Source organism: Ornithorhynchus anatinus, chromosome Y4, assembly GCF_004115215.2.
Source record: "Ornithorhynchus anatinus isolate Pmale09 chromosome Y4, mOrnAna1.pri.v4, whole genome shotgun sequence".
Taxonomy (NCBI): domain Eukaryota; kingdom Metazoa; phylum Chordata; class Mammalia; order Monotremata; family Ornithorhynchidae; genus Ornithorhynchus; species Ornithorhynchus anatinus.
In genome coordinates, this window is record NC_053178.1 from 1,006,546 (window position 1) to 1,018,000 (window position 11,455).

An 11,455-nucleotide genomic window follows, 5' to 3' on the forward strand; every position below is an offset into this window, starting at 1 on the left:
AGATTGTCCCACATGAGGCTCACAGTTAATCCCCATTTTCCAGATGAGGTAACTGAGGCACAGAGAAGTGAAGTGACTTGCCCACTGAGAAGCAGCGTGGCTCAGGGGAAAGAGGTCGTGGCTCGGGAGTCAGAGGTTGTGGGTTCGAATCCCAGATCCGCCGCTCGGCAGCTGGGGGAGTGTGGGCGAGTCACTTCACTTCTCCGGACCTCAGTGACTTCATCTGTCAAAGGGCGATGAAGACCGGAGCCTCACGCGGGCCGACCCGATGACCCTGTATCTCCCCCAGCGCTTAGAACAGTGCTCAGTGCCTAGTAAGCGCCTACCAAATACCAACGTCATTATTCGAACTGTGCCTGGCACATAATAAGGGCTTAACAAATGCTATTATTATTCTTATTATTATTAATCCCCATTTTACAGATGAGATAACCGAGGCCCAGAGAGGTTAAGCCACTTGCCCAAAGTCACCCAGCAGACAGGTGGCAGAGTCGGGATTAGAACCCACCACCTCTGCCCCCCAGACCCATACTCTTCCCTCTAAGCCACCCTGCTCCTCACCGGGTCACCAACGAGGGTCCTGATTTCAGTCAGCGCCATCCTGCCCCTGGGCCTCCAGGTCTCTTGACCTCACCCACCTCCCACTGCCCACCAAAACCCAAGAGACTCCCTCCTCCAGCCCAGGAGGCAGAAATGCTCCATCGGGGGGGATGTACTGAGCACTTCCCGTGGGCAGGGGACTGCACTGAGCGCTCGGGAATGTATGGTATGAGGGAACTGCACAGTATTAGAGAAGTAGCGCGGCTCAGTGGAAAGAGCCCGGGCTTGAGAGTCAGAGGTCATGGGTTCGAATCCCGGCTCCGCCACTTGTCATCTGTGTGACTGTGGGCAAGTCACTTCACTTCTCTCGGCCTCAGTGACCTCATCTGGAAAATGGGGATTAAAACGGGGAGCCCCATGTGGGACAACCCGATCACTCTGTCTCTCCCCCAGCACTTCTAACAGTGCTCTGCACATAGTAAGCATTTAACAAATACCAATATTATTATTATTATTAACTGGTAAACACGCTCCCCATGTTTACAGGGGAGGCTGTAATAATAATAATAATGTTGGTATTTGTTAAGCGCTTACTATGTGCCGAGCACTGTTCTAAGCACTGGGGTAGACACAGGGGAATCAGCTTGTCCCACGAGGGGCTCACAATCTTAATTCTCATTTTACAGATGAGGTAACTGAGGCACCGAGAAGTTAAGTGACTTGCCCAAAGTCACACAGCTGACAAGTGGCCGAGCCGGGATTCGAACCCATGACCTTTGACTCCAAAGCCCGTGCTCTTTCTACTGAGCCACGCTGCAGTGACGGCTGTAGTCTGGAGGGGAAATACAGAAATGCATCTGGGCCACATTGAGGGTCCGGTGGGTGGGGTGGATATTATCAGGGCCAGCCCCGGTTCTAGATGCACCAGAGAGGAATGGCGGGCAACACGATACCCGGATGCCGCCCCCATCCACGATAATAATTAATATACTAATAACAATTTACTACGTGCCAAGCACCGTTCTAAGCACTAGGGTTGATACAAGGTGATCGGGTCGTCCCACGTGGGGCTCACGGTTTTCGTCCCCATTTAGCCCGGGCTTGGGGGTGGGGGGGTCAGAAGACACGGGTTCTAACCCCAGCTCTGTCACTTGCCTGCCGGGTGACCTTGGGTGAGTCGCTTAACTTCTCGGTGCCTCGGTTCCCTCATCCATAAAATGGGGATTAAAACCGAGAGCACCACGTGGGACAACCTGATGACCCTGCATCCACCCCAGCACTTACAACAGTGCTCGGCACATTGTAGGCGCTTAATAAATACCATAATCATTATTATTACAGATGAGGGAACCGAGGCCCAGAGAAGTGACCTACCCAAGGTCACACAGCTGACAAGCGACAGAGCCGACATTCGAACCCACGACCTCTGACTCCCAAGCCCGGGCTCTTGTCACTGGGAGCCACGCTACTTCCCATCCAGCTCATCCGTCTGGGGAGGGGGTGAAGAAGGACAGTAGAGAGGGATAAAATAATAATAATAATAATGATGGTATTTTTTAAGCACTGACTACGTGCCGATCGCTCTTCTAAGCGCCGGAGTAGATACAACGTAATCGGGTGGGATTCCCCGTTTCAATCCCCATCTGATGCACGCAGATAACCCGAAGCCCAGAGTAGTGATGCGAGTTGCCCAAGGTCACAGAGCAGACAAGGGTCGGAGGCAGGATTAGAAACCACGTCCTCCGACTCCCAGGCCCAGGCTGCTTCTCCAGCCAGCTCCCTTACCCGCACACTCCACCCACCCACCCACCGGCCTCAGAGCCCCCCGGAAAAAGCAGGGTGCCCGCCCTGAAGGAGTCCAGCCTTCGCGGCTCTGCCCCCATTCCCAGGTCTCCGGCAAGATCGGTGCAGCTCCGAGCTCCAGCCTTCATCACCGCTGAGGTCCCCGGCTCCTCTTCCCGGGCACGGGCACCGCTGACATAAAGGGCGGGAAGAGAAGACAGAGAACAGGCGAATCTCCCGCCCAACGGTGGAGTCCCAGATTCCCTGAAAGGCCGGCCCACCCCCTCGCCTCCATGGGGCCGCCCCCGCCTTCCTCCTTCGATGGCGGAGGGAGGCTGTCCCGGAAAACCTGCCGAGACCCAGGTTTCAGATCCCGTGAGCAGGAAGGGCTTCCTGGTCCGCTGGGAATCCCCTCTAGACCAGGAGCCTGCCGGGGGCAGGGAGTGTCTCAATCTGTGGCTGAACTGTACCGGCTGGGTGTTTGATAAGTATGGTGGAATGAATAAATGAAAATCTCTCTCAGGCCCTGCGGGCGGCCCCATCCAACGGCAGGACCATCACTTTGGGCTTCTTTAAAAAGACCCAGGGGCAAGGGGTGGACTCGGTGGTTGGAGACGCCCGTCCCCTAGTTCGGCTCCCGGGAAAGGAAGGATGGCAGGGGGGAGAGCATCCCCCTCTAGGCCCCGCGTCTCTTGAAAATCCTGCTAGACGTAAGCTCCTCGAGGGCAGGGAACGTGTCTCCCAAGCGTTTCGTGGGGAGCTCCACACGCAGTCGGTGCTCAGTAAATGCCACCGACTGGTTGAGAGCCCGGGGCCTTACGGGCAAGCCAGGCCGAGCACCCGGAAAACTGACACGTGCCACAGTGATCAAAGGTACCCTTGGACCTGAGCCTACTCCTGGGAGTCGAAAAAACCCAAACTGACACATCAAATCACATTAAACCCCATCATTCAAATATAGTGAACCGAAAACTTCCATAATTAATCATTTTCTTTTATGTATCGCTTACAGATTCATCAGCAAGCCATTCACTTCTAAAAACTTAGACTCAAATGAAAGAATTTCAATATCAGAAGGAAGCCGGTAGCCTACAGGAAAGGCAGAGCGGAAAGAGGATCGTCTCCCGCCGGCTGGGTGGCCGAGGGCAGAGTCTCAGAGGTGGCCGGCGACCCCGGGGGTGGACGTTTCACTCGAGGGGGGTCCAACCCAGCCCGCCGGCTTGGCCGGCCGAATCAGAAGGCAGGGTGACAGAGCGACCTCCGGATGAGGAGTGGAAGGATGGGTTGCAAATCCACAGAAGGGAGAGGAGCTGGGGAGACTGGAGGATGTGGGGAAGACGACCCAGGAAAAGCGGAGCTGCCTGTAGCTCCGAAAGCACGGGTTCCCAACCGCCAAAAGGAAAACTGTTGGCGGGAGGCTCTCTCTCCCCTCTCCCTTCCCCCTCTCTAGGGGAGAGAGGGGAAATCTATCTAAAGAGAAGCAGCGTGGCCAAGTGGAAAGAGCCCGGGCTTGCGAGGCTGAGGTCATGAGTTCAAATCCCAACCCTGCCACCTGGGTGACTGTGGGCAAGTCACTTCACTTCTCTGTACCTCAGTTCCCTCATCTGTAAAATGGGGATGAAGACTGTGAGCCTCACGTGGGACAACCTGATTACTATCCCAGCGCTTAGAAGAGTGCTCTGCACATAGTAAGCGCTTACCAAATACCAATATTAGTAGTATTATTATTAAAGACACAGTTCACCTTCATGCTCAAAGGATAGAACATCAACAGGAAGATAAACCTACTGGGGCGTGTGGCTGAAAAGACCAACAAAAAGACCCCCAGCTCCGACCCCCATGACGTAGAAACCGCTTGAGGTGTTTCGAGTTTGATGCTTTGTTTCTAGGGTGTCCTCCCAAGCATTTATTAATAATAATACTAATAATAATTCCAGCATTTCTGAAGCGGCCACTAAGTGCCAGGCACCATACGATGCACCAGGGTGGACACAGGCCAACTGGGTTGGACACAGTCCCCGTCCGACATGGGGCTCGTGGTCTCAGATGAGGTTGCCGAGGCCCAGAGAAGGGAAGTGTCTTGCCCAAGGTCACAAAGCAGACAAGCGATGGGGATTAGAAGCCCCGACCTTCTGACTCCCGGGTCACGGGTTCTAATCCCCGCATGGAGCGAGGGCTCCATCAATTCTCAGGATGGATTCTCTGCCGCTTCCTTGTCTCTCGCTCCTCAGGAAGCTTTTGCCTGAAAAAAGCCGCCCTTTGGTGGGTGGCAGGGCTCTAGGCCGCCCCGTCAGTGGCGCCCACTGAGCACTCACTGTGTGCAGAGCATTGTGCTGAGCACTCGGGAGAGCTGGTAGACGCGCTCCCTGCCCACGGTGGGCTCGGCAACTCTCTGCCAGCATTCGGTTGGGGAAAAGCACTGCCTGGGGATCGGTTCTAGGCCCGGCTCCACCACCTCGGGCAATCCACTTGGCTTCTCCGGGCCTCGGTGTTCCCGCCTGTATAACAGGGATGACTTGCCCATTCTCCCTCCCTCTCCCACCCGTGAGCCCGTGTGGTTCTGACTCCACCCAACCTGGTTATCACCCCACGGTCGGCGACTCTCCACCGACACTGCTGGCATTAGCGCGATCATCCCCATCGACCATCCCTTGCGTTTCGAGGCTCGGAACGGCAGGAGCCCGACACTTACCCGAGCAGAGTGTCATCACCCAAGATGGCCGACCCTTCCGTCAAGCACTGGGCCAGAGTCGTTAGGGGCAGCTTTTTCTACAAAGGAAGGAAAAGGTCCCTGCTCCAGTGACTTCCGGCCCGGAGCAGCAGCACTTCCGAAGGGGTCCCGACTCTTTTGGCACCAGGATCGCAAGCCGAAACATCACTCCGCCCAGAAGGGCGGCACTGGGGCCGGGATAGTCCATGTGGCTCCCTCTCCCTGCAGATCCAGCAGCTCTCCCCATCTTCTGGGATCACGTCTCCTCCAAATCTCCCCACCATAACCGGCCCCAGTCACCGTGGCGGCACTTCCACATCACCCGGGAGCTTGAGTCACCCTCCCATCCCCCGTGGCATTGAGGCATTTCTCTTTTGTACTCTATTGCCTTCTCCGACCTAAAACTTTTCCAGGTGTCCGTCTCCCCGGCTAAAGGGTGAGGTCCTGGAGGGAAGGGGCAGCTCGTTCCACACATCTGGTCATCCCCTTCCGAGCGCTTCTTACCTTCCCGGGCCCACGGCAGGTGCTGGATTAATACGGACTTATCATACCCTCCACTATTTCCTACCTGTAATTAATCTTCACGTCCATCACCCACTATGCTGCCAGCTCCTCGTACTGTTCCATCCTTCCCACTTGCTCAGGAGAGCACTTGCTAGCCGGCCAGGGCTCGGCAAACACGACTGCTTGCGAAAGATGCGGGTGGGAATAAAGGAAGGAGGCCGGACGGCCGCCAGTAAGGGGCGGGGAGGTGAAATCCACACTGTGGATCGCCGAGAAATATCCTGACTACTCACGGTTTGGCCCCAAGTCGCCCTCCGGCATCTGCCGGGAATCCGTCCAGCCTGCAATTGATCTATTTTATTGATTGAGCACTTGGCAAGAGCAATCAATCTCATTTATTGATTGATAATCTCATTTAATAATAATAAGATGAATAATGATAACAGGCTCTGGCAAACAAGCGTCAGGCACGGTACGGAGCCCCGAGGCAGCACACGTTAATCCGACTAGACACGGTCCCTGCCCCACGTGGAACCCACGGTCTTATTTCCCATTTTCCGGGTGAGGTAGCTGAGGCAGAGAAAAGGTAGGTGACTCGCCTAAGGTCACAGAGCGGACAAATGGAGGATCCAGGATTAGAACCCAGGCCTGGGCTCTTTCCACTGGAACGCCCCACTTCTTGGGTTGCGTGAGTACTAAGTGCAGATCCACGTATGAAGCCCTCGGAAGAGTAGGATATAACAGATTTGGGAAGAATAATAATACTAACAATAATAATAATGACGATGGTATTTAAGTGCCTACCGCATGCCAAGCACTGTGTGTTCATTCATTCATTCCATCGTATTTATCCAGAGCTTACTGTAGGCAGAGCCCGGTACAAAGTGCTCAGGAAGTACAGTTCAACAACTGTCTATATCTGTTGACGATCTGTCCATTCCAAGAGCTTAGTACAATGTTCTGCACATAGTAAGTGCTCGATAAATACTATTGAATGAACAAATAGAGACAATCCCTACCCACTATGGGGGTCCCCGGCCTCAAGGAGCCTCCAGTCTAGTGGGGGCGAGTACACGGGGCACACTGCGTACATCGCGTAAAAAGAGTCCAGGCTCAGGAATCGCAGGTTGTGGCTTCTATTCATTCATTCATTCAATAGTATTTATTGAGCGCTTACTATGTGCAGAGCACTGTACTAAGCGCTTGGGATGAACAAGTCGGCAACAGATAGAGACAGTCCCTGCCGTTTGATGGGCTTACAATCTAATCGGGGGAGACGGACAGACAAGAACAATGGCAATAAACAGAGTCAAGGGGAAGAACATCTCGTAAAAACAATGGCAACTAAATAGAATCAAGGCGATGTACAATTCATTAACAAAATAAATAGGGTAACGAAAATATATACAGTTGAGCGGACGAGTACAGTGCTGTGGGGATGGGAAGGGAGAGGTGGAGGAGCAGAGGGAAAAGGGGAAAATGAGGCTTTAGCTGCGGAGAGGTAAAGGGGGGATGGCAGAGGGAGTAGAGGGAGAAGAGGAGCTCAGTCTGAGAACGCCTCTTGGAGTTCTAATCCCTCTTCTAATCCCGGCTCTTCTAATCTTCTAATCTTCTAATCTTCTAATCCTGGCTGCACGACCTTGGGCAATTTGGGTTTAACTTCTCCGCGCCTCAGTCGCCTCATCTGGAAAACGGGGATGAGGACTGTGATCCCCACGTGGGGGACGACCCTATGACCTTGAATCTCCCCCAGCGCTCAGAAGAGGGCTTGCTTGGCACGTAGTAAGGGCTTAAAGGCCGCCATTATTATCATCATTATTATATTTAATACTTCGCCTGCCGTCAATAAGCTTTCTGAATAGCGGGAAAGGGGGTGGGCAGATCAGAGCAGGACGGGAACAACTCTGCTCCTTCCCTCCCTCCAAGGAAACAGGATCTGGGATTAAAGCTGCCAGTTCAGGGCACCCCGAGACCCTGAGGGCAGAGATGCGAAATCCACTTGGGGGCGATCGATCATTCAATAGTATTTGTTTAGCGCTTCCGAGGTGCACAGCACTGTAGTAAGCGCTTGGAATGGACAACTGGGCGACAGAGAGAGACCATCCCCGCCCATAGCCGGACTCCCAAAGAAATAACTCAGATAAATGTTGAGATCTGTTAAGCGCTTCCTATGTGCACAGCGCCATTCTAAGCGCTGGGGGAGAGACGGGGTCATCGGGTCGGTCCATGGGAGGCTCCCAGTTAATCCCCATTTTTGCAGATGAGGTCACTGAGGCATCGAAAAGTGAAGTGTCTCGCCCACAGTCCCCCAGCTGCCGAGGGGCCGAGTCGGGATTTGAACCTGTGACCTCCGACACCCAAGCCCGGGCTCTTGCCACTGAGCCACACTGTGGATTGGGAGCAGCACACGTTAACCCGTTGAACTCGCATCTACCCCAGTGCTTAGAACAGTGCTCGGCACGTAGTGAGCGCTTAACACCATAATTATTATTATTATTATTAAGAAGAAGATTCAAAGCACTCTGTTGCAGCAGGGCTCAGTGGAAAGAGCCCGGGCCAGGGAGTCCAAGATCGCGGGTTCAAATCCCAGCTCTGCCGCTCACCAGCTGAGTGACTGGGGGCGAGTCACTTAACATCTCTAAGCCTCAGTGACCTCGTCTGGAAAATGGGGAGGAAGACCGGGAGCCCCACGGGGGCCAGCCTGATCACCTGGTATCCTTCGCAGCGCTTAGAACAGTGCTCTGCACAGCGTAAGCGCTTAACAAGCACCAACATTCTTTATTTATTGATAGTCGAATCAGGGGAGGGATGGACAAAAACAAGACCACCTAATCGCGAGAAAGGGACACCTACCTCATGAACAGAATAAAAAATATCCTAGGACAGGGGATCATGGACCGTCCCCATCTGTGACCCTAGACTGTCTCTGGACTGAAATTTCGCCAGGGGCGGGGACTGTGGCTCCCCACTCCGTCATGGGTTCAAATCCTGACTCAGCCACTCGGCAGTCGGGGGACGGTGGGCGAGTCACTTCACTGCTCTGGGCCTCAGTGACCTCGTCGGGAAAATGGGGATGAAGACCGGGAGCCCCCCGTGGGACAACCAGACGACCCTATATCTCCCCCGGTGCTTAGAACAGTGCTCGGCATATAGGAAGCACTTAACAGATACCTTAATTATTATTATTATCGCTATCACTGGGTATTCAGCACTCTACTGAACACTTGGAATAGTTCAACAGAGTGCTCGGAATCTTACTACTAATAATAATAATAATAATAATAATGGTGTTTGTTAAGTGCTTCCTATGTGCCAAGCCCTGTTCTAAGCGCCGGGGGGAGAAGCGAGGTCATCGGGTTGTCCCACGGGGGGGCTCCTGATCAACAGCATGGCTCTGGGAGTCAGAGGTCAAAGGTTCGAATCCCGGCTCGGCCGCTCTCCAGCTGGGTGACCGGGGGCGAGTCCCTTCACTTCTCTGGGCCTCAGTGACCTCGTCTGGAAAATGGGGATGAAGACCAGGACCCCGTATCTCTCCCAGCGCTTAGAACAGTGCTCTGCACATAGGAAGCGCTTAACAGATACCAACATGATTACTACTAAGCCCCATTTTCCAGATGAGGTCACTGAGGCCCGGAGCAGTCAAGTGACTCGCCCAAGGTCCCACAGCTGACACGTGGTGGAGCCGGGATTAAAACCCACGTCCTCTGACTCCCAAGCCCGGGCTTCTCTTCGCCACTGTGCTCTTCCTCATCTTCCCTCTTTAGACTGGAAGCTCCTCGTTGGCTAGGAATATATTCAATTCACTCCGTGGTATTTATTGAGCGCTTACTCCATGCAGGGCACTGTATTAAGTGCTCGGAGTGGACGATCCGGCCACAGATAGAGAACAGCCCTGCCCCACAATAGGCTCGCGGTCTAATCGGGGGAGACGGACGGACAGAAACAAGACAACGTAAGCACGACAAAATAGAATCAAGGGGATGGACGCCTCATTAACAGAAAAATATAGATATATCTGCCAGAATATATAGGCCGGCTCCGTCACCACGCGCTTAGTATGGAGCTCTACATAGAAGAGGCGCTCAATAAATACAACTGACTGACTGATTCCCAGTCTTGGGCCCCACCACCAGTCCAACATCTCTCTGCCAGAAGCGGCAGGGCTCAGCAGCAAGAGCCCAGGCTTGGGAGACAGAGGTCACAGGTTCGAATCCCGGCTCTGTCACTTGTCAGCTGGGTCACTGTGGGCAAGTCACTTCACTTCTCTGTGCCTCAGTTCCCTCATCTGTAAAATGGGGATTAAGACTGTGAGCCTCCCGTGGGACAACCTGATTACCCTGTACCTACTCCAGCGCTTACAACAGTGCTCTGCACATAGTAAGCACTTAACAAATACCAATATTATTATTATTGGGAGGCAGAGGGCATGGGTTCGAATCCCAGCTCCGCCGCTCGGCAGCCGGGGAATTGTGGGCGAGTCACTTTCCTTCTCTGGGCCTCAGTGACCTCGTCTGGAAAAATGGGGAGGGAGACTGGGAGCCTCACGTGGGACAACCGGTAAATCTCCCCCAGTGCTTAGAACAGTGCTCTGCACAGAGTAAGCGCTTAACTAAGCCCCCTTGCCCCCTTTTCCTCTGCTCCTCCCCCTCTCCCTTCCCCTCCCCCAGCACCATGCTCATTTGAGAGCAGCGGGGCTCAGTGGAAAGAGCTCGGGCTTTGGAGTCAGAGGTTTTGGGTTCAAATCCCAGCCCTGCCACTTGTCAGCTATGTGACTGTGGGCGAGTCACTTCACGTCTCTGTGCCTCAGTGACCTCATCTGAAGACCGTGAGCCTCACGTGGGACAACCTGATGACCCCATATCTCCCCCGGCGCTTAGAACAGTGCTCTGCACATACTAGCGCTTAACAAATACCGGCATTATTATTATTTGTATATATTTTTAATACCCTCTTTATTTTATCAATGAAGTGTCCATCCCCTTGATTCTATTTATCATGATTAAGTTGTCTTGTTTTTGTCTGTCTGCCTCCCCCGATTAGACCGTGAGCCTGTCGGTGGGCAGGGATGGTCTCTACCTGTTGCTGATCTGTCCATTCGGAGCGCTTAGTACGGCACTCTGCACATAGTACGCGCTCAATAAATACTACTGAATGAATGAATGAACAAATACCAATATTATTATTACGATGATTATCAGAGCCCAGGCCTGCAAGTCAGAAAGACCTGGCTTCGTATCTTGCCTCCGCAACTTCCCTGCCGTGAGACCATGCGTGGGTCGCTGTGCCTCAGTTACCTCATCTGTAAAACGGGGAGGAAGTCCGGGAGCCCCTCGCGGGACTGGGATCAGGTCTGACTGGATTACCTCGCATCTACCCCGGAGCGCGCCTGGCACGCAGACAGCGCTTCCCAAATACCATAATCGCTAGAAGCAGCGTGGCTCAGTGGAAAGAGCCCGCGAATCAGGAATCGTGGGTTCGAATCGCGGCCCCGCCACTTGCCAGCTGGGTGGCTTTGGCCAAGTGGCTTCGCCTTGCTGGGCCCCAGTTCCCTCCTCTGGAAAATGGGCATTAAGACTGGGAGCCCCACAAAGGACAACCTGATCACCTTGTATCGCCCCCAGTGCTTCCAACAGCGCTCTGCACACAGTAAGCGCTTAACAGATGCCGCCGATATTATGACGATGACGATGATGATCACTCTTATTAGCTCGGAGGGGCCACCCTGGCTTGGCTCTGCCCCACCACTTGCAGCCAAGCCACGGTCACTAGGTCAGAGGGGGCCAAGACGCCTCTCGGCAGCAGGCGGGGAGGCTGGGGGAAGCCACTGAGACGTAACGGCAGCCACTGTTTGGCAAGAAGAGGCCAAACTTGCCCGCCGGCGGAGGCCCCGAGGGGGTGGTGACCCGGCAGGCCAAAACC

General features: G+C 54.0%; 1 protein-coding gene across 1 annotated transcript in view; it reads right to left on the reverse strand.

The window, feature by feature from the left end:
* LOC114808707 (rho GTPase-activating protein 44-like) overlaps nucleotides 1–5,087 on the reverse strand; it is a 47,891-nt gene extending 42,804 nt beyond the window's left edge. Inside the window, exon 1 of the mRNA XM_029056528.1 lies at nucleotides 5,015–5,087. The gene's annotated coding sequence lies outside the window, so the exon portion shown is untranslated. The remainder of the gene's footprint in view (nucleotides 1–5,014) is intronic.
* Between the last annotated feature and the right edge of the window lie 6,368 nt (nucleotides 5,088–11,455).